Raw genomic sequence first — 24,361 nt, forward strand, 5'->3', positions numbered from 1 at the left:
TGCCTTGTAGTGCCTCTTCTCCATCTCTGCAGTCACTTTGAATTTATTTTGTATATATGTTGTACTCATTGATAATGTGAACATGCTGTATTGACCCAAGTTTCTTGATGGCAGGAGCTGTCTCTTTTTTGAATTTGTATCCCTAGTGTCTGGCACATATTGACTGTGTTTGGTTTGATTTATTGATTGATCTATGACCCCACTGATGTGTATATTCCCTCCAAAAAGACAGGTTACAGCCTCTCATCCTGTGCAAATCATGTACGTGGCCTTTTATAAATCCTCAAAAGGAGGGACCTCTGGAAATGATAAGGACTTTTCTTTAGTTATCTCTATATTTCATGGATACCACTGAAACAGACTATGAGGAAGGCTTAGCTCTTCTCCTTTTATGATCAGCCTGTTTTTTATTCTTATTCTTTTCCAGCTATATGGATTGTATGTGTATGTTTCTCATCCTGTCCGGTTTGCCTTTTTAGTATGCTGAAACCTGCTAATACCTATCATATGCCTCTCCATTATTGCCTTTTGGGTCATGCACATTAACAGTTTGGAGACCATGATATTCCATGACCAAGCAGAAATCATTACTAGGAGAATATGTAAAATAGAATTTCAGGGAAAATGTGATCAGTTTTCAACATGACAAAAACATGTTCCACTAGTGATTTATAACAAGTTTTGCAGAGTTGCCCCTTTGTAGGAAGTCAATAAATGTTTAATGAATATATGAAATTGATTTAGATTACTCTAAATAGATCTGATGCCAGATGTGATAGCACAGGGAAGTCTGCCAATGATTGCATTCCCAAAGTTTTCTAAGTAAGAAAGAAGGCTACTTATTTTGTAAGCTATGGACCCACATATTAATAGTTCCAATCAGCTGAGTCCACACACTTTGCCAAAGAAAACCACTCAATTTACTTTGAAATCTCTTTGTTGGTGGAACTACCTCAGTCACCTCTTTAGGTTCTTCTTCAAGCACATGTCTCCTGTGGGAATTTCTGGGGTATTAATCATATCTCATTATAAGAACTCCAACTATCAATGTATGTGGATAATCTTCACAGCAGAGCAACACAGTGCCACTAATTGCTATCTGAAGAGCCTCGAACCTCACTAGTAATATGTTGGGTGGTAATGGAGAGCCCTGCCACCTAATGTACCAACTCCTAGAGTCTCTGCCCTTTGATCTGTAGAAAATAAGGAAACCTCAAAAACAGATAAATATGAAATGCATGTTCTGGAAGTTGCTTGTCTGTGTAAACATAATTTAACTTTTAACTTTTTTTTCAATAATCAAAATCAGTTTTTCCTCCTCTTCCATATCTTCTTGTCTGCTGGTTGCCTGGTTCATTTTTTGATGCCTACAATCATGCCTAAGTCTCTCATAGTTAAAACATGTTCACCTGATCCTACCATTTGCTCAAGGGATCTTCTTCTGTCTCTCTTATCTTTCACAGCTAAATTTCTTTTAAAAAAAGAGTAATCATTCCTCTTTCTTTATTTTCTCTACTCTTACTCACTTCTTAACTTCTTGTAACTCACTTTGCACTCAGTTTTCAACTTGCAGCCTCACCACTCCATTGTAAACATTCTTTTGAGGCTGAACAATAATTTCTTCATTACAATATTCTTTGGTCTGTTTTTTACTCTTCTTGCCTTTTTTTTTTTTAAACATACTGTTGATTCCTTGGACACTCTTTCCTCTCTCTCTTGAATGGTATTTTTCTCTCTAGTATTCTTTCAATCTTCCACTTTTCCTTAGTATTTCTCTAAATGAGGTTGTCCCTTAAGACATACCTCCCCCCTCATAGGAGTCAGTTACAGGCAGTTATTAAGTACTTAATAAATCCAGGCAGTCTGCAAAGCATTGAGCATACAAAGAAAAGCAAAAGCCCTGGTTGTTGTCCTCAACGAGTTCACATTCTTATGGAAGAGATAACATGTAATTAACTACATACATATAAGATAGATATAGTGTTAATGGAAGGTCCATGAAGGAGTATAATTTACATTTCTGGGAATAGTTTCTTTCCCTCATACTTCCTTGGTTCCATAGGAAAATCATAGCTGGTCAATTAAGACTGCTAAGTATATATACTTACAGATTCTACTTCCATTGAGCTCTCAGGTGTATTTCAGACCTGCTTGGGATATAAATGAAACACATTATTCTGGTTAGTGTCTTATTCTTCCATGACTGGCTAGAATGGCCCATGGGAGCTCTGGAGATCTCCAGTTGTACTCCTACCTGCTCTGGAAAATTTTCTGCTTAAAACCCTTATCTTAGGAAACAGAAGTAGAAAATGGTCTTGGAGTCACTACAAATGTTGAATGATTGGCTAGGTGCAAGGAAATCAGGGGATATGCCTATGTGGTCTGTTACTTGGAATAGTAAAGTGTATTTCATTTGACTAGAAATAAGTGCCTTGAGTGTTGGCTGGGCGTGGAGATGTAGAAATGCTTTATACTATATAGTTGATTTGAAACAGTGGCTTTTCAAATTATTCCCACTTGTACTAGGGACCAAGGGAAAGATTGTGACTTTGGTATAAATGACTACCTGCTAATGGGGAGTTTGGAAGGATTTGATGTATGTGATATGAAAATATCTGTCATTTTTATAAAACTAATATGCTATATATCTTGCCTGCTCTCTGGGCTGTTTATAACTCTACTGGGAATGTGAGAATAGGTTCTGCCAAGTTTAGAACCTATACAACATTTTCTGGATTAGAGACTCTGGTAAAATGCATGAGGTTTTTCTTTTTTCTTTTGGCAACTAAGACTTCCCATTTTCAAAGTGGAAAAAAAAAGATCCTTCATAGAAAAGAAATAAAAGGCACTATATATCAGCCAGTCCCTACATAATACTATTTAATGATTTAAGGGTAAATCAGTTGGGAACATTATATTCCCCTTAAAATACAGATGTTTTTTTTTTGAATTAAAGGAACATGGGTTTGTCAAAATGCTTTAAAGGGGTGTGTCAAACCAAAAGACATTTGAAATCTAAGCCTGAGCACTCCCTAAACTGACTACTTATCTCAGATTCAGTCATAATAACCCCTAACAGCATTTTGGCACATCTGATTGGCATGAAAGAGAAGGCAAAGCAAAGAGAAATAAAAGCATGGAGCAACAGAACGGAAGAAGGAAGAGAAGTCCAAACCCCAAAAGAGACTCAGTTCAGCTTAATTTTGCCAGAAACTTGAGGTCCATTGTCATTTTGCCCAAATCAGCAATAATATCATGGGCCTGGCTATCACTGCACTGGGCTAACAAATATGGAACTGTGCCCCCATCACCATCATCACCAGTGCCTCCTCCTAAAAGTTTCTTAGGAATCCACCATCAGGCTTTAGAGTGTCTGGAAAAGAGGAAGCAGGTGAAGGAACATGACCCTTTGAAAAGAACGTGGTAAAATGAAAATAAAACAGAACTTTTTTAAATTTTATTTTGAGGCAGTGTACTTGTATTGCTAGCTATGTGATCTTAGGATTTAATTTCTTCATCTATAAAATGAGGGGGTTGGCACATATAATCTCTTCTAACTCTAAAGCCTGTGGTGGGTCTATACCTCTAGAAGACTGCTCTGGATTCTATCTCATTCTGGAACTAGCCCTAGAATTTCCTCTTTTTAGTCTGATTACAGAACTAGCTAGAGGCCAGTTTTTCAGACTATTATCCCTATAGCTACTGTAAAATATCTCCTGTTTAAGGAAGCAATTTTGGGGAAGTGATTTGCCTGGCCAAATAATAGCCTTATTTTTCTCAGATAGCATGCCAGCCACAAGATCCTGATGAGTGCATAGCACGTGTGGACTCTACTACCTAGGTGAAAGAGATAAGAAATGTTTATACAAAATGGAAGAATATAAGATGACTTTTTTTACCAGTAACTTTTAGCAATAACCAGTAACCTTAGACCAGTCATTTACACTTTGGTTCTTTTTGATGAGTCTTTACCCTCTGTAAAATATATAATTTGACTAAATGATTCAAGACCCAAGGAAATGGGGTAAGAGTTACAGAATTTAAACATCAGCTCTGCCATCTGCTTCTTGCCTGTGTGATCTAAGAAAAATCATTTCTCCCTGGAAAATAATATCATCTGTAAATTGTTAATTTCAAAATTCAAAACAAAAAATTGTTAATTTCTAAATTGCTACAGGGTATACATTGAAATGTTTGGGGCTTTCCTCTCTTGTTCCTTGCCATCAATGCAAGGACACCAGTAGAGAGTACAATCTATCCATCCATTGCCCTGCTTTCTTTTCACCTTTCTGCTCAAACATCACTTGATAGTAACCTTTGTTTGGTTCTTCATAGTTTTGTTTTCTATTTTATTGTTAGTGTAGGGTCATAATTTTAGAGATGGAGGGGGCCATCTAGTCCAAACTCCTGAGGTCTGAAGTGATTACCTGACTTGCTCATGATCAAATGTGTAAAAGACAGAATTTAAATTCAGACCCTCGGACTCCAAACTCAGCATTCCTTCCATTGGAGCATTGTACCTATCTGATTCAGTGTGTCTCCTTAAAACAAAGAACCAGGTTTTAATGCCAATATTCTTCTGTTATTTCTATATGGCAAAAAGCCATGGGTCTCTTCTCTAAAGAATTCAGAATGAACCATCTCCAAGGAATGCAGAGAAGCAGACTACAATGTGTGTACGTGTGTACTTGGATCCTATTGTGTGGTGGGAATGAAAGATACAGATAGATCAGAGTTTATAATGATTTTCCCATTATAGTCATTAAATCTTTGTTTTATCTTTGTCTTGGGCCTTACAGCACCATAAAATCTACATATATATATATACATATATATGTATATGTATATGTATATATATATATGTATGTATATAGGTTAAAGCACTTATTCCAATAGTGCAAAATAGCTATTGTCATCAGAATGAGAACTCCCTCTACTGATATAAATCTTGAATGGCTATAAAGACAAAAACAAAACAAAAGAAAACAAAAACCAAACAAACAAAACCCCAAAACCAAACTTCTCCAGGCAGCAAACTCTAAAGAAAAGACTTTGAACGGTCTTGTAGAAAAGATACATCATCATACGCAAACACAAACGTGAAGCCTCTGACTCTTTTATGGGGCCTATCAGAACATGTGCTCCATTAGAATATCCTCTGAAAATCTAGGATCATCTCCATACCCTAATGAAACATTGCGGTAGCATTGTCAGTGGAAAACTAAGATCTGCCCGGTGTACTATATGAGTTTGGGTTGTACTTTGCATTGAAGAAAGTCACAATGATGGTAAAAACAGGAATATGAGGAAGAATATGTGTTATCCACTGGACATGCAAAGGTCTACAAAATGCTCTATCTTCATCAATAATAGCAAATGGTATGTTTATAGTGCTTATATATATTATTTCATTTGAATGCTGTAATAACTATGAGATAGATATTACCTGTGATATTTTCCCCCATTTTACAGCTAATGGAACTCAGGCTTATCTGGGATGTTCCCTCCTCAATTCAAAATTGCTTTCTAAAATATTTGTGCTATTACCCAACTCCATCGATGATGGACTGCTGGATATATCTTCCCATAACCCCACTAATGTTAACTATCCCAACGTTTTATCACCTTTGCTAATTTTCAGAGTTTGGAGTGAAACTGTAGGGACACTTTTATTTGAATTTCTCTTATTATTTCTGATTTGGAGCATTTTTTGATATGACTGTTAATAGTTTGGTATTCTTTGTTGTGTTCATGTCCTTGGACTTATTATCTAATAGAGAAAAGATTGTGTGTATGCACACATATATACATATAACCCCCCACATACACACATATATATATACACATATTTGTTAATTTATATATACATATCATAAACATAAAACTCTGATCGAGGAAACTTGATATCTTATTTTAGGTGTGTTTCTTTTTTCTTTCATAGAAAGAAACTTGTACTTGCCTCTCTCCTTTTTTTATTTTGGTCATTGTTTAAGAATATGTCTCCTATGCATAACTAAGTGTATATGACCTGAGTCTCTTCTATTTTTATAGTATGATCTTAAATATTATAATTTGTAACTTATCCAGTTATATTAGGTTTTAAGTTTAGGTATAAGGAGCATATTTGTCTTATAAAAGGAATCTGGTAGGGAGCTTTCTTTCTTGAAATAATTTGTATAGCATTGGTAGTAATTTTTTTCAGAGTTAAATAGAATTCACTTAAGAATCTAACAGAATCTATAGTATCCCCCCTTTCATGGAATCAGTTCTATTTCCTTATCTGATAATGGATTATTTAAGATTTCTATTTATTCTTCAGATTGGATATTTTATATTTTTGAAGGTATTCCTCTGTTTCTCTTGTGTTCTCAATTTTGTTGGCAGAAAATTGTAAATATATGTTCTCATAAATCATTTTATTTCTTCTGGCATTGTTGAAATTTGATTTTGATCCTTTGCCACTTAATTGTATATATGATTATTTCTTTGAGTCATTTATTATTATTTAGAATCTCATTGGTCAGTCTCCATTTGGAACTGTGGTGTGTGTGTATGTGTGTGTGTGTGTGTGTGTGTGTATGTGTGTGTGTGTGTGTGTGCTCCCTGCAACTATCACAATTTTTATTTTGTCATGTGTTGTAAAAGATTTGCTTATTGCTCCTACCTATTTTTACACTAGTTCTAATGTCTCTATACCCTAATACTTCACCGGTTTTTGTAAAAGTTTGTGAATAGAAATGTGTGGTTTTTTTTAGCAGTCATGTTTAAAAAGCAACATAAATCTCTAAATTCCAATTTCTCCAGCAATTTGTTCAATTTCATACTTTCCGTTTTGTTTATCCTTGCATTAGACTTTTCCAAAACTGAAAAAGAGAAAATAAAGTATCGTGCTTAGATTGTATAAGTAGTTCAGTCATTTTTTAAATGATTTCAAGTGCTAAGATATTTAGAATACGCAACATTAAGGTGAATATTGGTTTGCTACCTATATTGCTTTTAGCACAATGTATTTTCTTCATTTATCACTTTTTATGTTATGAATATTTTTTGTTAGTTTGTCTCATTGCAGGTTTGCAACTTCTGGTTTTTTTTTTTAGAATTACCTTATGCATAGAAAATTTTTTCTATCATCTCTTTTTACATTCTAGGTATTTTTTGGTTTGTTCCTTAGATTGATCCATTTCTAATAAGCAACAGATTATCCAGTCTGTTCCTGTTTTCCTTTTTATGGATTATTTAATCCATTGATATTTAAATTCTGAGATAGGTATGTATTTTCCTCCTCTTGCTCTCATATTTCCCCCTAAATGTGATTCCTCTTTTCTTCCTCTGTAAAGACAATACTTTGTCTTTTCAGCTAATATTTCTCCATCTATTTTAAGGCAACTTTATTTCCATTACCTCTCCTCCACTGAGCCTAAAAATCCCCTTTCCCATTTGCCATTTCTTTTCCTAGTTTTGGAGTTTTACTTAACTCTCTTTTTTTTCTTCATTTCATCAAATTATTTCATCTTCCCTTCTCCCCTTCTTTAGTAGTCCAGTAAAATTCCCATTCTCCTCTCCTTCAACTTGTCATATTAGGTATTTTTAAAAAATTACATTGTGTTTTTTTCTTAAAAAAAATTATTCTCCATTATTTGTTTTCCATTTTTATTTATCTACTTCAAATTCTTATTCTTTGATTATAACCCTATTCTTTCATTATAATTCCATACTTATTTAGTACTTCTTTAGTCTCTGTTTTCCTTATTGAATTCAAGTTTTTAAGGTAATTCTTTGTGGTTCTTTCTTCATTTAAAAAAAATATATACAATTTATTTATTTTTCAGTGCCAGGCCTAGAGGCCTGAGGGCTACCCGAGTCTTCTTACCTCACCTCCCGAGGTCTTCGGTTGGCCAAACCGGATGCTCGTATAAGAGAAAGGACGTTCCAGAGTCGAACAAGGGTTGAGCTTTATTTCAGGGTCTAGTTACAAGTGCAGGGGAATTCTTCCTTAGGAGGGAGAGAGAAAGATCTCCCAAGGAGGCAAAGATCTTACAATAAGAGATTGGAAGTAGAAGTATAAGTGGGGAGAGAGAGGGAGGGGAGAGGAGAAAGAGGAAAAGCGGAGCCTTGTGTCCTCACACGGGGCCCCTCCGCCCAAGAGCGCTTTCAGGCTTTCCTGATCCTACTTGAGCTCTGCAGCGGCATAGTTTGCATCTGAATACCGTGCCTGTTAGGTAACTAGGTGTGCTCCAATCCGGGACAATCTCGAGGGCGGGGAGAGCTCTCTCCCATCACGTTTCTCACGGGAAGAGGCGGAAATACACGAGATAGCTCGGTTCACCTCGATTCCCAGCCATTTCCTGGAGGGTCTTGTGAGAACTCTAAGATTTAGAAGTTCCCACCTTTACCCGCCCGAGACTGTCCACCTGGAACTGAGCTTCCAACCCTAGCATTTCAGTTTTCCACATTCACTTCCACAACAAACTGAATTTAAAATTTTCTCCCAATCTCTCCCCACGTCCCACCTCAGGACAGCATGCACCTCATCCACTCCTTTCTCCAGCCTGTCCTCCCTTCCATTACCATACCCTTCTTCTTCCATCTCCCTCCCCTCTATTTTCCTGTAGGGCAAAATAGATGTCTATACCCCATTGCCTATACATCTTATTTCCCAGCTGCATGCACAAACAATTAAAGCTTTGAGTTCCATATTCTCTTCCTTCCTCCTTCCCCACCCTCCCTCATTGAGAAAGCAAGCAATTCAATATAGGCCATATATGTGTAGTCACATTTCCCTCTGTTGCCCTCCATTTATTCCATTCTCTCCTTTGACATGTCCTCCCACAATAGTGTTTGCTTCTGATTATCCCTTTCCCCATTTTGCTGTCCCTTCTGTTATCTTCCTTCTCCTTTCCCTTTTTGCCCTTGCCTTTCTGCAGGGTAAAATAGATTTACATATCCAATTGAGCGTATATTATTCCCTCCTTAACAATTTGGCTACAATATTCCTGGGAGTTTTCCTTTTGGGGGGTCTCTTTCAGGAGGTAATTAGTGAATTCTTTCCATTTATATTTTACCTTCTGGTTCTAAAATATCAAGGTAGTTTTCCTTCATAATTTCTTGAAAGATCATGTCTAGGCTCTTTTTTTGACCATGGTTTTTAGGTAGACCAATAATTTTAAAATTATCTCTCCTCCATCTATTTTCCAGGTCAGTTGTTTCTCCAATGAGATATTTCACATTTTCTTCTATTTTTTTCATTCCTTTGGTTCTGTTTTATAATTTCTTGATTTCTGGTAAAGTCATTAGCTTCCATCTGCTTCATTCTAATATTTAAAGAGCTATTTTCTTCAGTGAGCTTTTGGACCTCCTTTTCCATTTGGCCAATTCTGGTTTTTAAGGCATACTTCTTTTAATTGGCTTTTGAACCTCTTTTGCCATTTGGGTTAGTCTATTTTTAAAGGTATTATTTTCTTCAGTATTTTTTGAGTCTCCTTTAGCAAGTTATTGACTTGTATTTTTATGATTTTCTTTCATCGCTCTAATTTCTTTTCCCATTTTTTTCCTCCACCTCTCTTACTTGATTTTCAAAATCCTTTCTGAGATCTTCTACAGCCTGAGACTGTGGTATATTTTTTTTGGAGTCTTTGCATGTAGGATCCTTGACCTTGCTGTCTTCCTTCACTTGTATGCTTTGGTCTTCTTCTGATTGTATGCTTTGATCTTCCATATCTGAAAGAATGGAAGAAAATACCTTTTCACCAAGAGAGTAACCTTCTATTGTCTTATTTTTTCTCCTTTTTGGGTATTTTTTCAGCCAATTACTTGACTTTGAGTCCTTTGTCAAGGGCAGGGTATATTACCTCAGGCTTCAGAGGTTGTGTGCAGATGTTCTCTGAGATATCTGTAGGAATTTGTAAGTTCTCAGTTCCTCCAAAGTAGCATAGTGAAGGTAGAGGTGTTTACTCCTCTCCTGGCCTGCACTCTGGTCTGTGAGCAAACAAAAGCACTTTTTTTCTTCCCTGGAACTGTGAGCAGGATTCCCTCTCCACAGTCATCATGAGCCCTGCCACATCAATGCTCCTCCTCACCCCAAGACTGCTACTCAGGACAGATTGACCCAGATCAACTGCTTATTTCCCCCAGGGTCTGTAGGCCTGAGAGTTCAAGAAGTGGCTCCTGCTGTGGCAATGTCTGCCATCACCCTGGAGTTGAGGTTTGGACCTGACTTTGCTCCCCTCTCACCCAGGTGAAACAGCTTTCCCATTGACATTTGAAGCTGTCTTTGGCATTTGTGGGTTGAGAAATCTGTAAGCCACACAGCAGCTCCCCATGATTCAGCACCCTGAAGCCTGCTGCAGTCCCACCTGTGCCAGCATGGCCCCCACTGGGCTCCTCTCCACTCCAAGCATGATGCAGTTAACCTTCCTGTCAGCTTTCCAGGCTGTCTTCAACTAGAAACCTGTTTCACTTTTTCAATTTGTAGCTTTTGCTGCTCTAGAATTTGTTGAGAGTCATTTTTACCAGTATTTTAAGGGCTTTGGAAGGAGAGCTTGAGCAGGTCCATGCATCTGGTTCTTTCTTTTAATATGATTTTGTTATTGCCATGCAGATCTTGTCCCTTTCCCCTTCCCTTTTAATTGTGCCTCATTATTAGAAATATCCATTTCTATAAGTGATGAGGACAATATTGCCCCATGATTTGAAAATATTTTTCAATTTACCTCCAAATCGCTTCTATGGGTTCATATCTTTCTACTCCTCTGGTTTTGGTTACCTCTAAGAGTTTTGAATTCCCTTCTGAGGCAGGTTGAGTATTCTCTCTAAATACGAAATTCCTCTACCCATTCTAAGGTCCCAGATCAATTCAGAGAATATCTTTCTTCCTCTATGGGAGTGTTATGGGAGTGTATCAGTAGTGCTCCCTGTTACAGCTGAAATAAGAATCTTCCCTTTCTTTTCCTGATTCCCCTCCTTTTGCCTCCCACCCATTCCTCTATAGACTTTGTTGTTAAGAGACTATAGGAATTAGTTTCCCTTCATTGTTAATCTTTGTAATAAGTTTTATTGCAAGCTTGGGGTTAGCTTGTGCAGCCCTACCAAACGTAGTGAGTAGTGCACCAGAGAGTCCTGAATGAATAAGTGAAGGCATAGAGATTAGTTTTATTTGCTGTTGGTTCATTGGATTTTTATATTGTTAGCTTTATTTTATAGATCATGGAGATAGATGAATTTCCCTTATCTCTAGCATGTAATGTTGGTCATGTGGTCTAGAAATCCTTCTTCTTCTTCCCTCCTTCCTTCCTTCCTAAGTTGACCATGATACATTATCACCTTATTTCTAGATGTAAAGACATTGAGGAACATCTGGTTTCCAAGCCACTTTTTATATTCCTCTTCATTGTGTTGCTCATATATGAAATTTCTGGTGGCACAGAAGTGTTGGAGAATTTAACCTGTTGAAGGGCTTTCCTATTTCTTAACAGGAATGCATTGTTTGTAACTCTAAGGCAGGGTTAAGGCTTTATCTTATTTTTTCTCCTTTTGAAGGTGAAATCCTTTAATACCTTTGTTCTTATGTTACTTTTTTCTTAGAACTCCTTTCCTGTACTTTCTTTGGGTACCCCTTCTTCATCTTGGCCAACTACATGGCATTTGAGCTGAAGGTTTCTAGATAGTGCAACTCAAAGTCCATTTATACTCTAGTAGAGCAAAATTGCCTTAATTTTCTATTAACTTTTGAATTGCTCTTTAATTTCTTTTCTGGAAATCCTTTTTTTTAGGAGGGGAGAGGGTTCTTTGAAGGCTGTAGAGACTGTGAACCCAACATTTACTTTGTAATCCATTTATCCCTTTCTTTCCTCCTCAGTTTTTTTTAATTTCAACTCCTTTCAGTTAATCACATTTTTAACATGTCCTTAATTTCAGTTATATTGCAGTGGGATCCCTGGAAAAGTAAAATTTTCTTACATTTATTAATGTGCAATGTTTGGGGAAATGTGTTATTTTTTTTTATTAGCAACAGATTTCTCCATGAAAAAATATCATTTGGTATTTCTTTTGGTGGTAAATTTTACCACATTAGTTAATATCCATTTCCAAATTTTGTGTTCAGAAAATATGTACCCATATTTTCAAGGAATAATTTGTTTGCATACATGTGCATGTATATGTTCATGTGAATGTATGAGCCTTTGTGTCTGTTTTATAGTGTATTTCTGTGTTTGTATATATGTTTCATTTGAATGACTTGAGTTTTGACATAGCTATGATCTGAAAATTACAGGGTTAACAAACTCTCATTTTGTGGCAGAAATACACTAATTAGTCAGACTAGCCGGGTGGCTATTTCCCAGACATAAAATTCTATTTCCACCATCATGCTTTGGCACAGGTGGTTCCCACAATACTTGTAATTCACTTGCTCCTTAACTCACCCCTGTAGAATCCATAGTGTCTTTCAAAACTTCAGCTCAGGGTCCATGTCCTATATGAGAACTTTTCTGATCACTCTGTTAGTGGTCTCTTATTCTAAGAAATGTAGGATTTCAGGATCATAGATTCTGAGCTTATAGGGATTCAAAGGCTATTTATTCGAAACCTGGTATTTTAAAATTGAGGAAACTGAGGCCCAGAAATATTAAACAAATACACTTGTCCAAGATCATACAGGTTTTCTTATCTTAAGTTGAATTTGAACCCAGTCTCTTGATTCCAAAATCCATGATCTTTCTATTTTACCACACTACTTTTTTGGAATAAAATTTTATGTATGTTGTATTTACTTCTGTTTGCATGCAGATTGTCAACTTCTGGAGGAGGGGACTATTAATTAATTAATTAATTAATTGATTAATTAATTTTTCCAGATTATTTTTGTATCTGTAGCACCTAGCATTACTGTGCCTTGTTTATAGTAGGTACTTATGTTTGTTGAATTGGATTTGGTAATAGCAGAAAGTTTAAAGGCTAAAATGTGAGAGGGAGGGAGAGAGGGAGGGAGGGAGGGAGGGAAGGAGAGACAGAGAGACACAGAGAAAGACAGAGAGACACAGAGAGAGAGAGACAGAGAGAGAGAGAGGGAGGGAGAGAGGGAGAGAAATTTAGGTAGATACAGATATATACTTAGAGAAAGAGATGTAGATTTAGTTAGATTTAGATATAGAGATAGAAGACAGGTAAATAGAGGTAGATTTAATCAATTTCTTATGGTTTGAGATAAATATACATATAAACACACATGTATATGTGTAGACACATATGTGTGTATGTGTATATGTATTCATGTGTGTATATATACATACACATATGTAAACACTCACACTGTTGCCTCCACTCAGTCATAACTCAAGGTAAAATCTGTAAAAAGTGGCAAAACAACTAATGAGTTTCCATTCTGCTTATTTAAAGCAATTTCATGATAATGAACCAGGTATTTTAATGGCTCCCCCCACTTAAAGAAAAATCACTCAACTCAGCACCTATAACTTGGGTCCATATAGAAGTGTGCCATAAAAATTGCCCGAAGATGCCCTATAGCAACTTCTTGCCAATTATAGTCATTGGTTTTGAAAAACATGCTGCAGCCATTTAAGCCAATTTAGGTTTCTTTCTCCCTCTCTCTTTATGTTTCATTCCTCCAGGGGATGACAACTGTGTTGAGTGATTTTTCTCCCTGATGTTCAGAAATATTCTGTTAATTGCTGTCATGGCAGTTCTTGATCTGCCTGGCAAAATGTAGCAAAGGAAGAAGCATTTAGCTTTGAGGTTTATGAGCCTTTTCACCATCACTATTCCTTCATCATAATGTTTGAGTTCTGATGCTACAATTTTTTTTCCCCACCTGCTTTGCAGTGATTTATGCCAGTGTAAGAAAACATCACTTGGAATTACTGGAATCCAAAGCAAATGAAATAAGAAAATTAGACTATACAGAAATCTAACTTTAGAAAAATAAATTAATCAACATATTTAAGTATTTTGCTCTTATACGTAGGGGACTGAGAAGGGTAGCTATTTCTTAATTCCTTGTTGATGAATATGTTTCTAAAAATGCGTGACACCCCTTTAATCATTTCATTCAATCCCAGGTATCTGAGTTTTCAACTCTCCAAACCAGAAACTCCTATCTTTAAGATAGTACTGGGTTGGAAGTCAGGTGATCTGAGTTTTACTCATGATTTTGCAACTCTATATTTGTGAGAGGCCCATGAGCAGTGGCTCTCTTTCTTGGAACTTCTTCATCTTCCAAGAAAAAGGGTTAAATTTGATCATTTATAAGTTCTATTGCAGATATTCAATTCTAAAATCACACTTGCTTTCTCTAGGAAGACTTCATTTAAAGTTGGGCAAGTTCCTTAAGTTTTCTGAGCCTTAGTTTTGCTCAATTGGCAAATGAAAATACTAATATTTATCCTTCATAATTTTATAATTTCTTTATGAACCTTGTAAACTCTAGAAATGCATGTTGCAATTATTCTACTTTGTATATATTCAATGAAAGTTAAAAAATCCCAGCCACTGATTAGCATTTGTATTTGTTCAAATCTATAAGATCATTTGACAGAGTGTAAGTATACAACACTGATTAAAGTACTAGCATTTAATACAAAGAAAAAATGATTTGCATCTCTGGAGAGACAGAGTAGTATGCTGGGCTAAAAGAGCTGAATTTGGTGTCAGGAAGACCTTGTTTTAAATCTTGCATTTAAATCTCACTTTTAAGCCCTTAAATACACTGACTAGGAATGTAACCCAATCTTACAACTTTGAACAATTCTCAAAACTTGTAAGGCAGCACAGGCATAACACTTGTTGATCTTTTGTACTGGAGGGCATTTCCGCCTCACCAGTATAGAAGAAAATTAGTTATCTAATTCCTGGCCAGGATTTCATAAGGAAAATCAGAGAAAGGAAATGGGAGACAGTTGTGCACCAAGGCTGGGTATGTGTGATTTAAACATGAAGGAAAACCAGGGTGTGCAGCATTTGTAAAGCTTTGCTGCTCATTTTTCAATTATACTTTTCACCTTTTAGCCCAACATTCACTCTGTGAAGTTTGTCTCTTCCCTTTTCTCTTCTACAGTTGAATGGTACCAATATATGCCCCTACCTCAGGTGCAGCAACATACTCCATAGAATGTTCATGGGGAGATTTAACCCAGAGTCTTATTTGGACTATTATGTGGTATTTTTATCAGCACTTCTGGTATTGTGTTTCAACAAGCTTTTATTGAGAACCCCCTCAGAAAACAGCTCTATCCCAATTGTGTTTTGGTTGCCATTTGAAGATTTCCCTATTCTTCATCTGTCATAGGATTATAGATTCAGGACTAGAAAGAACCTTGGAAACCATTGTAGTCCACCTATTCCTTTTACAGATGAAGAATTGGAAGCCTAGAAAGTTGAACTGAGTTACTCCCCAAAAGTTACACAATTTATAAATGGCAAAGCCATTGTATGAATCCAGGTCCTATGATCTCTGATTGTTTGCTTTTCCAACCATGCCAAGCTGGAGGTAGTGTAGTCCAGTGTAAAGTATACTGACATGGAGCGAAATGATGTGGGTTTTCATCCCAACTCTGTGTGACTTTGGGTGAGTTACTTAATAAAACGAATAAGGATTTTATTAGTTACATAACACATGTAAAACATTGGGGGACATAGAATTTTTTTCTAAGCATAACCTCTAATCTGTAAAATGTAAATATGACATACTTTCTCACCAGTTTATTGTGCTATACTGAAGGTAAAGCATTTTGTACTCATAAATGCAATAGAAATACATTATTATCTTTATTTTCACTCTTCCCAAACCTCATTTAGCATTTTAAAATTATAGTTTATGAGTTTTTACACTCTGAATTTTACACTTATTTTATTATGGGAATAGTTGCTCAAGGCATATTTTACATGGGAATGCTTTCCAATTACTCCAGTGAGATATCAAGACTCACATAAGTCTTTGACAAAAGAAAAATAGTTACTTTTCAGTAGACTTCTCAAAATCTCAAATGTCTCATTGCTAATTCTTACTAATCCTTTCCAACACTTTCATTGGCATCACCCACTAATATCCTTTTCTGAAGCCTCATCATTGATTAAATATCACTTTGGTTTCTCAGAGCCTATGCCAATATGACACTGATGGCAACAGGGTCCATCCAAGTGAGGAACACCTCAACTATGCCTCTGGTAATAGAATTGATGTGTTTTATCTAAGAACCAGACTAGTGAGGTTTGAAGGTGCTTGACATTATCTAATTGGCCATATGATGATTGGAGGAGCAATATTTGTCTATTAAGACATGGAGGCATCAGAATCTCTACCACTGTAGGGAATATCCACACAAATAATGGAAATTTTGAAGTATAATCAAGTATTAGCTTGCTGAAAGAATAGTTTTGGATCATAGGAAGTGTGTTACTCTTGTCTCAATATAACCTAGCTTATTCTTTTATCATCTTCACTTACTATACTTATAATAATTGGCTGCCATTCCAACTGCACTGTGGTCATACAAGAACAAAATCAAGTGTCATTGCAATTTTCCTAATTCAGCAGACCTTAATATGACAGTAAGATCACACTTATTTCCTTTTAGTTATTTGAAATATGTCTCAAAAATAAAACATACCACTGAATTATGTATATGTGTTCATTGCTCAAAAGGAGCATCTTAATTCGAATAATATTATTTGTTGAAATGGAGTATAACAATGACCTGTTATTTTGTAAATCTCCCAACAGTAAGAGGACATTCATATCCAATGGAAGCATAATATATGGATAGCATTTGGGACTTGGGTTTAAGAATATTCATGTTTTAACTGTTCTGTAAACATTCTGTAGTGCTGTGACATTAGATGAATCACTTAGCAACTCTAAGTCTCTCTCTCTTTTTTTAATCTGTAAAATGGAGGTATAAAATCCATTGCACTTACTTTACAGGTTTGTTGTGAATATCAAATAAGATAATGTATGTAGAATGCTTTCTACTATGTCAAAGTCAGTTTTTATTATCCATACGTATTTTCAAAATTTCATTTCTACATTTTATTCTCATTATCCTATTAAACCTAAAGTATCAGTTGGACAAAATGTAACTTGAAAATTACAATGAGAATGTTATGTAAATATTTCCTTTAAATCCTCAAAATATTTCTTTAATTGATTTCTGTGACTTGTAGATTAATTATGTGAGAATTGCAAAGCATTTGGGAGACTCATTAAAAAGATTTGCTTATTCTCTTTTTATGTAGTCTCTGGGTACGTAGTATAACAACAGAGCAGTGTGTCTTGAATACAGAGAAATTAGGGTATTCTAAAAATAGAGTAGCACTTTAAAATATTCTGTATACTGCCTTGTATTCAAGTCAAAACCTCTTCTTTTTCATTATTCGTTATCGACCTGCTTCATGCCATATTCAAAAACAGTACAGATAGAAGGAGAAGGGTTGAGTTGGGAGTAGGTGAAGAAGAGCTATTTTCTTGTAACATGAAATAGAATGTCTCATTTTAACTGTTATCTCTCTCACCCAGCATAACTCCTCAACTACTTGACAATGGACAGAATCTTTTCATTCAGGCTAGGTTTGGTAGGAAATTACATGCTTTGATAAAAATTTCCAACTTCTGCTGGTCTAAGAATGCAAAACTTGCTTTATCTAAACACTAACAACATGTCAAAATAACCGACAAATATTTTTTTTTCCTCAAAGGGCAAAGCGTGTATGCTTAAGTAATGCTTCCAAATGATAGTAAATGTATTTCGTCAACATAGCATCTTGAAAACTGAAGATTCCTCTATAATACCTAGGACAGAAGGGCTCCTCCAGATGCTAATTTTTAAATTTCCTCTTTACCTTTTTCTGAACTCTTTTAACGTTGGTTGAGTGCGATGTTTGCTTCAATGATTAATTTGTATTTAACACGGTTCAACTAATGTCTGTTTTGGATGCTTATGATAGGTGTCACTTTCCTGGACTTACTTGAATCTGTCAGGGATTCATTTTCCTAGCAAAATGATCCCAAATTCCACTATCTTCTAAGTGATGAAATTGAAGGAATAAAGATCACAGGAAGAAAGGATTATTATGGCACAAGTGCATTTGACCAAAAATGCACAAAACAAAACAAAACAAAAACTTCAAAGGACTGAAGATGTTTATTTCAATAACAAAGAGAACTAGAGATCCTAATATCAGGATGAAAACTTCAACTCAGAGCTATCATTAAATATGGCTAATAGAACTATAATTAGATTGTGGTTCTTATATGACAAAACTTTTTTTAAAGGTACAGAATATATAAAAATGCTACAAGGTTGGTATTATATGTTAATAATAAGCATCAGTTATGTTGTTCTTTGAAGTTTCCAAAATATTTCAAGTTATTAACTATTTTGATCACCTCTATGACCCTGTGAGAGAGGTATGAGAGAGGTTAGATAGAAAGGATAGTAGTAATTATACCAATTTTATAGATGAGGAAATTGAACTTTAAAGTGACTTACCCATGATCCCTTAGCTTGCAAGTGTCTAAGGCGTAATTTGAATTCAGGTATTCCTGACTCTAAGTTCAGGATTCCATCCCCTTTGCCAACCATTTGACTAGGAGATAAGGAGATGTGCTCATTTAAGGAAATCTGGCAACCTGATTGGGTAGCAATGGTAAAGAAAACATATGGGTGAAAATACGGTAAACAGAAATGGAAACAATATTGCCATCAGAATACTACAGAACCCCCTAGACAGAAAGGGGAAAATAGATGAAGGCTACAATAAACAGATGACTACGTACACTGGCACAGAAGCATGATAGTGATGAGTAGCTTCAAATAATCTAATATCTTCAGGAACTTTCAAAATTAAGGTACTAATAGCTGAATGATTTATCTTAATAAAATTTATTTTGCAGAGATGGTCCAGTCAAAACAGAAAACAAGTCTATTAGATCTAACTCTAAATAGGAAGGAGAAGCTAATGAAAATTATTGGAAACACAGACATAGCCACTCTCTGTAACTTGGACTTATATCATCTAAAAATTGTAAACACAATATATGTTTAAAATAATTTGTTTTAGAAGGTTATTATGTCATAGTTACTTCCTTTCACTTCCTCTCCATACATGGGACTTGTCATTGCTATGACAAAAAATACTGATGTGAAATCAAATCACAGAATCATGTCATGTTTTTATGTTCACTGGGAATTTTCACTTCATCTGTTTTTGCATAGTTTTTTTCATTGTGTTTCAAACATTATTTATCTCCTTGCTCATTTATCACTCTTTCTTTGTGAGTTTTTTTCTTGTTCTTGTACTACTACTCCTCTACAATATCTCCACCTCTTTCTCCTTCTCTTCCTCCTCCTTCCCCTACTCTCTCTGCTTGGAAGGTTAGCTTATTTCCAAATTTTTCCTTTGACATTTGCGTACTCTGACCCTTGCTTTATATGGCTTCTGATAATGTAGCTGAATATCAGGTATGAGCACTCTCTCAAATCTCCCCCTATTCATAGCTAAGAATTGGACTTAACCTAAAAGGTTTCTCTAGCAATCTTCTTGCTTTCTTTGTCTTAAAATTAGCTGTTTTCTGATGAAGAATTATTTGTCCTTTCCCCAAATGGGAAATTGTTGGGATTGGAAGCTCAATTCCATGTGGACGGTCTCGGGCGGGTAAAAGTGGGACTTCTAAATCTTAGAGTCTTACGAGGCCCTCCATGAACAGCGGGGGTTCGAGAAGGTCAGACTGAGCTAGCTCGGCTAGCTCAGGTATTTCCGCCTCTCCCCGGGAGATACGTGATGGGTGGAGTCTCCCTGCCCTCGAGGTCGTCCCGGATTGGAGCACACCTAGTTACCTAACAGCACGGTATTGAGATGCAAACTGTGTGGCTGAAGGTTAAGTAGGATTGAGGAAGCCTGAAAGCTCTCTCTTAACACGTGAGGAGCCAAAGAGGACAGTGGGCTCCGCTTCTTTTCTTTCCTCTCTCCCCTCCCCCTCTCTCCCCGCTTGTACTTCTACTTCCAATCCCTTAAGATCTAGCCTCCTTAGGAAATCTCCCCCTCTTCCTCCTAAGGAAGACCTCCCTGCATTTGTAACCCAGACCCTGAAATAAAGCTCAACCCCTGTTCGACTTTGGAACGTCCTTTCTCTCATACGTGCATCCGGCGTGGCCAGCTGAAGACCTCGGAGGTGAGGTAGGAAAGACTCGGGTAGCCCAATACAGGCCTCTAGGCTTGGCAGGAAATAGAGTCATCCATCTATGTACATGCTCTCATGAAGTACTTTACATGCTTTCTGTAACGGAGCATTATATCAGCATTTGCCTTTTCTGACTTCTGCCCAACCATTATATTTTCTCCTGCCCAGACCACTAGAGGTGATTCTTTTCAGAACCATTCTGAAGTTGCCATTTGTGAGTCTAGGGTTTATCTGGTGGGATGCCATGCTGAAATTCCAAGGGGTTCAGTTATGTTTCTGTTTTAAGCTTAGTTTACATCTTCTTCCCTCCATACAGATTTGTTCTGTGCTTACTGGATCTTCTTCTACCTTTCTGCCACGGTTTTCTAAAGATATGAGGTGGTCATTCTGACTATGCTATTGGAATTGCTTCTATCCATTCCAGCTAAAGTGCTAAGTAGGGCAGGTGGAGCTAGAGGTTGGACTATGAGCTATGTGTTATGTCTTACCCTATTATTTCATTACATGTCTTTGCATTGCACAAGGACTTTTTCCATTCTTTTCTTTTCTTGTCTCTACTTTTATAATAATACATCTGCTGCAGAGAGGTAATATGATTAGTTTATAGAGAATCAGACACAAAGCCAGGAAGAACTGATTGTGTGACCCAGGACAAGTCACAGACCTTTCAATGCTCTGCCATATCTGTAGAACATGATAAGGTGCTGAGAAGGTACCAACTTGAATTGTTAGCAGGGGTTTTCTCACTTGGAATTTTCATATGCAAATGACTTCAGAAGTCTAGTCACTATATTCAAAGCTTTGCATAATTTAATAATAATAACATGATAATTCTATAATTCATATCTATATGCATCAATGTACATCTACACATACATAAATTAGAGTTTATATAAAGAAGATTGAGTGCTGATCCATAGGCTATTATACATTTGTTATTGTTGCTACTTAGTCACTTCAGTTTCCATCATGTCCAACACTTTATGGCCCCATTTGGAGTTTTCTTGGCAAAGATGCTAGAGTGGTTCGCTGTTGTCTTCTCTTGCTCATTTTACAGATGATGAACTGAGGCAAACAAGCGTTAAGTGATTTGCGGAGGGTTACACAGCTAGTAATTGTTTGAAGCCAGATTTGAATGCAGGAAGGTGAGTCCTCCTGACTTCAGGCCTGGCAGGCTGTTCATTATGCCACCTAGCTGTCCTTATGTATACATTTAAGGAGTGGAAAAAGTAGAAAATGAAAGCAACCTAAAGAAAAGACAAAGATGTGAAAAGGGAAATGATAAAAATGTCTTCTTGAGCAAAATCTTTAATAGGACATTGCAGGATTGTGGTTATACTTCATCTTAACCCGAATAGGCTGAAAAATGAATTGCTGCGGACCATGGACAATAAACTGTAATAAAAATACTATTATATTTGGGGATTAATAACTAGTGGAGACCCTAGAGAGCAACTTCAATAGATTGCTGGAGGACAAAAGGCATATTGCAAGAGGTGAAGTAGTGAGTGGGTAGCGAGGAAATAAAGACAGTTAACATAGGCTCTTTTAGCAGAAGGAGGAAATAGGAGAAGGAAATGTTTTGCAGTGATGGGAAATAGAGAAATAGCACATTAGCTGAAGAAAAACATCAAGGTTATAGGAAAGCTTTTCTTTTTAAAAATGTTTTAATTCTAAAAAATTATAAAGTAACAAGCTGGTAAAGTGGTAAAAAAGGAAGTTGTAAGGGAGGGACAGTGGATAATTGAAAGATCATAGGCTTTGAAACACCTTTTCAGGCCAACGCTCACAGCTCTCAATCTCCACATGCATCTTCTGTGTAGTAGAGGCCAGTTGTAACCACTAATTGCCAACCAACTGCCACTCACAGGGAAGACAAACCTGAAGTAGGAAGATATCCTTAGGAAAAGACAAGAGGCAACATGTGTCAGACTAGTCAAACGATCACTACCATCTTGTCTACTTTTTCTGCTCAGGCGCTGATGGGTATAGCCCAGGTCCCTTAATTCAAGAACCTTGGGAATAACAGTGCTTCTGGCACAGTGATCTCAGACATAATCCTAGGAAGGAACTCCTGCATAGATAATAGCCTGATAACTGTTCCTATAGGTGCTACAGCCACAGCTACTAAAGACCTAGAAAAGAAAGTTCTTACTACCAAAATTCTTGGCACTATTAAATGATTTGGTATCAGAAATTTATATGCTTTTTAGTGATTAAAATGACATTAAAGAAGAGGGATTATTAAACTGTTTTGACATTGTAATTTAAGGATCATGGGACTTTTTGATTTGACTTGCCACAGGAACTTTCCATATGCATTATCTTCACCATTAGAATGTGAGCTCCTGGTGAGCAGGTCCTATTTTACTTTTCTGTGTTTTATCAACAGGACTTAACAAAATACAGGCTTAATAAATGCTTAATTTATTAATTTGTTGCCATCGTGAATTCCTATGATTTTGTGAAACTAGCAAGTTCCAAGGAAGAATGAACAACATGGTGGTGAAATAGAACAGAAAATAAAAGTAATTTATTTGAAGAGGTTTGCAGGACACAATTTATAGAGAACATTGAATTTTATATTGAAAAGTTTGATTTTTATATGGAGGGCAATCTGACACCTCTGTGATTTTGGAGTACAAGATTTATTGATGAAAATGATGTTTGAGGAAGGTCATTTTCATAGTTGTATGAAGAATAAATTAATGAAGGAAAGACAGAGGAAAATGCTTAGAGGTAGGAGACTATCTTGGGCACAAGATAATGACATTCTGGTCTTGGCTGATGGCAGACAAAATAGGATAGAAATTGTGACTTAAACATCATAGATAATATGTAGGAAGAAAGAGACAAATTTTGGATAATATAGAAAAGGGAAGACTAAAGAAAAACTTGAAGTTTGTGTTCCTTGGACAATAATAACAATTGATTACCTGTGAAAATTATATCTGATACTTTCCAGTTGTATGACCCTGAGCAAAGTTATTGTAAAGTCAATCATTGGCAGCATGCCAGAGGACTGCTACTGTGAATGATTTCAAGGGTTGATTTGTTTAGTATAATGTACTCTCAATTTATTCAGCAACAAACTAAACATTGTTCAGTAAAGTAAAGCATAATATTCATAGTAATATCCTTAAGTAAAACATATTATTCAATATATATTTAATATATATATCATCTCTCTCTCTCTCTCTCTCTCTCTCTCTATATATATATATATATATATATATATATATATATATCTCATAATAATAGCAACATCTTTAATCAATACCAAGTGTCCAAGTAAAGTCCTTTATTCAAAATACCACATCATCCACCCCTAGGTCATAGTAAGAACAATATTCTTTAGAAATACACATTGTCCAATAAAGTACTCTCTCATCTTGACTTGAGGTTGACTTCTAAATTTCTGCACCTCCTCTGTGGGCTCCTTCTCTGTGGACTCCTCCTCCATGGGCTTACTGCTCCCAGCTCTTGCCTGGGTTCACACACTGGCAGCTCTTTACTCTTGCTCCTTGTCTCAGCTCATGGCACTGCTCCGTTGCTAACTCTTCCCTGTTTCCAGGAAAATAAAGCTTAATAGGGCTATAACAATATAACATTACTAGCACCATCATCTCAATTCACTCATAAAGATCAACGGACAGGGCTTCTGTCTGAGAAATCAACACAGGTCAACAGACGGGACTTCTGTCTGAGAAATCAAGACAGATTAACAGAGAGGGCTTTGAAATCACAAACATTCTTTCTGTCAGGCCTCCCCTCAAACAGATTCTCCCAGCCCTTTCATGGTTCCTTATCTGTTAGCTCTGCTCCTGATTGCTCTTTAATATATATACTGTTTCTAATCAAAGACTCTTGATTGATTCAATCACAGGCAACATTCAATCAAAGGCACTTGATTGGCTAAAACTCTGCTTGAGTTCTAGATCTTATGTTGCTTGCCATTAAAGTTATTTAATATGATTTGCCTCAGTTTCCTCATTTGTAAAATGAGCTGGAGAAAGAAATGGTAAACTACTATAGGATCTTTGCCCAGTAAGCTCCAAATGGGTCACAAAGTCAGAAATAACTGAAATGACCCAACAACAACAAATTGTATAATTCATCAAGTTGCTCCCTCTAATAAAAATGGGGTCTTAGACCCATAAAGACAACAGG

Source organism: Notamacropus eugenii, chromosome 1 (genome assembly GCF_028372415.1).
Source record: "Notamacropus eugenii isolate mMacEug1 chromosome 1, mMacEug1.pri_v2, whole genome shotgun sequence".
NCBI classification, from domain to species: Eukaryota; Metazoa; Chordata; class Mammalia; order Diprotodontia; family Macropodidae; genus Notamacropus; species Notamacropus eugenii.